Source organism: Aristolochia californica, unplaced genomic scaffold (assembly GCF_029961685.1).
Source record: "Aristolochia californica isolate CCGP_79_NKW_82.1479 unplaced genomic scaffold, dmAriCali1.0.hap1 SCAF_12, whole genome shotgun sequence".
In the NCBI taxonomy this organism is placed as follows: Eukaryota; Viridiplantae; Streptophyta; class Magnoliopsida; order Piperales; family Aristolochiaceae; genus Aristolochia; species Aristolochia californica.
Genome location: NW_027181793.1, coordinates 5729307 through 5731806, shown reverse-complemented (window position 1 = coordinate 5731806; position 2500 = coordinate 5729307).

Genomic DNA, 2500 nt, shown 5'->3' with positions numbered 1-2500 from the left:
AGAGGCGCCCAGGCGAAAAAGAGGCGCCCAGGCGGAAAGGCGCCAGGGCGCCCAGGCGGAAAAGAGGCGCCCTGGCGTAGGCGCCCAGGCGCCAAAAGAGGCGCCAGGCGAAAAGGCGCCAGGGCGCCCAGGCGGAAAAGAGGCGCCCAGGCGGAATGGCGCCAGGGCGCCCAGGCGGAAAAGAGGCGCCCAGGCGAAAAAGAGGCGCCCAGGCGGAAAAGAGGCGCCCTGGCGTAGGCGCCCAGGCGCCAAAAGAGGCGCCAGGCGAAAAGGCGCCAGGGCGCCCAGGCGGAAAAGAGGCGCCCAGGCGGAATGGCGCCAGGGCGCCCAGGCGGAAAAGAGGCGCCCAGGCGAAAAAGAGGCGCCCAGGCGGAAAGGCGCCAGGGCGCCCAGGCGGAAAAGAGGCGCCCTGGCGTAGGCGCCCATGCGCCAAAAGAGGCACCCAGGCGAAAAGGCGCCAGGGCGCCCAGGCGGAAAAGAGGCGCCCAGGCGGAATGGCGCCAGGGCACCCAGGCGGAAAAGAGGCGCCCTGGCGTAGGCGCCCAGGCGCCAAAAGAGGCGCCAGGCGAAAAGGCGCCAGGGCGCCCAGGCGGAAAAGAGGCGCCCAGGCGAAAAAGAGGCGCCCTGGCGGAAAAGAGGCGCCCTGGCGTAGGCGCCCAGGCGCCAAAAGAGGCACCCAGGCGAAAAGGCGCCAGGGCGCCCAGGCAGAAAAGAGGCGCCCAGGCGGAATGGCGCCAGGGCACCCAGGCGGAAAAGAGGCGCCCAGGCGAAAAAGAGGCGCCCAGGCGGAAAAGAGGCGCCCTGGCGTAGGCGCCCAGGCGCCAAAAGAGGCGCCCAGGCGAAAAGGCGCCAGGGCGCCCAGGCGAAGAGGCGCCAGGGCGCCCAGGTGGGAAAGAGGCGCCCAGGCGAAAAGGCGCCAGGGCGCCCAGGCAGAAAAGAGGCGCCCAGGCGAAAAAGAGGCGCCCAGGCAGAAAGGCGCCATGGCGCCCAGGCGGAAAAGAGGCGCCCTGGCCAGGCGGAAAAGAGGTGCCCAGGCGAAAAAGAGTCGCCCAGGCCGAAAGGCGCCATGGCGCCCAGGCGGAAAAGAGGCGCCCACGCGAAAAGGCGCCAGGGCGCCAAGGCGGAAAACAGGCGCCCAGGCGGAAAGGTGCCAGGGCGCCCAGGCGGAAAAGAGGCGCCCAGGCGCGTGGGGGGCAAGGCGCCAGGCGCCAGGCACGCGCGGAGGCAAGGCGCCAGGCGCAAGGCGCCACGCGCGCGCGCGCGTGGGGGGCGAGGCGCCAGGCGCCAGGCGCCGGGCGCGCGTGGGGGGCAAGGCGCCAGGCGCCGGGCGCGCGCGCGTGGGGCGCCAGGCGCCTGGCGGGCGGGCGCCCCCAGGAAGGGGTGCTGGCGCGCGATGGGGTTGCGCCCGTACGGACCGTGTGACAGTACAGACACTTTGGCGAAACCTCCTGCCCGAAGCGATTTTAGGCGTTCGGCTAGGTAGGTGACCCGGTTTTTTTCGCGTTTCTCGGCCGCTAGCCCCTTTTTTCGCGTTTTCGTGCGCGCGCCCCTCTTGACCTCGCACGCGCGCCGCGCGTCGCGTCCTTGTCCTTGTCCGCGTCCGCGTTCGCGCGTGTCGGCGATCACGGGCCCCGTGCATGGCTCGTCTCTGTGGACCATCGCCCCGCTCTTGTCCCTCTTTCGTGTTTGTGTGGCGCCCCGCCCCGTGCACCATTGCCGGCTGGCAGCAAGGTGCCTAGCCCCCCTTGCCGCCAGGCCTGTCCACCCCAAGGTGCTAAAGCCGCCAGGCACCTGTGCCGCCGAACCGTGCGTCCGTAAGCCGCTGCACGTGCGGCGGCCGGCCATGCCCGTGCTATTGACCCTGTGTGACAGTACAGACACTTTGGCGAAACCTCCTGGCCGACGGGGTTTTTGCGCCCACCTAGGTAGGGCGACCCCTTTTTTTTCGTGTCGCCTGTCCGTGTGTCCCTTTTTCGCCTTTTTCGGGTTCGTGTTTTCGTGTGCCGCCAAAAGCAAGCCCTGCGCTCGTCCCGTCCCGCTTGACCCGTGCATCCGCCGGTGCTGGCCTGCAAAATGCCTGTGAGCGACGCACGTGACCAGCAGCCCAGGCGAGTGTGCACGGGTGGCAGGCGAAACGGGCGTGCGTGTCGCCAGTGTGTATGTCCCTTTTTCGCCTTTTTCGGGTTCGTGTTTTCGTGTGCCGCCAAAAGCAAGCCCTGCGCTCGTCCCGTCCCGCTTGACCCGTGCATCCGCCGGTGCTGGCCTGCAAAATGCCTATGAGCGACGCATGTGACCAGCAGCCCAGGCGAGTGTGCATGGGTGGCAGGCGAAACGGGCGCGCGTGTCGCCAGTGCGTATGTCCCTTTTTCGGGTTCGTGTTTTCGTGTGCCACCAAAAGCAAGCCTTGCGCTCGTCCCGTCCCGCTTGACCCGTGCATCCGCCGGTGCTGGCCTGCAAAATGCCTGTGAGCGACGCATGTGACCAGCTGCCCAGGCGAGTG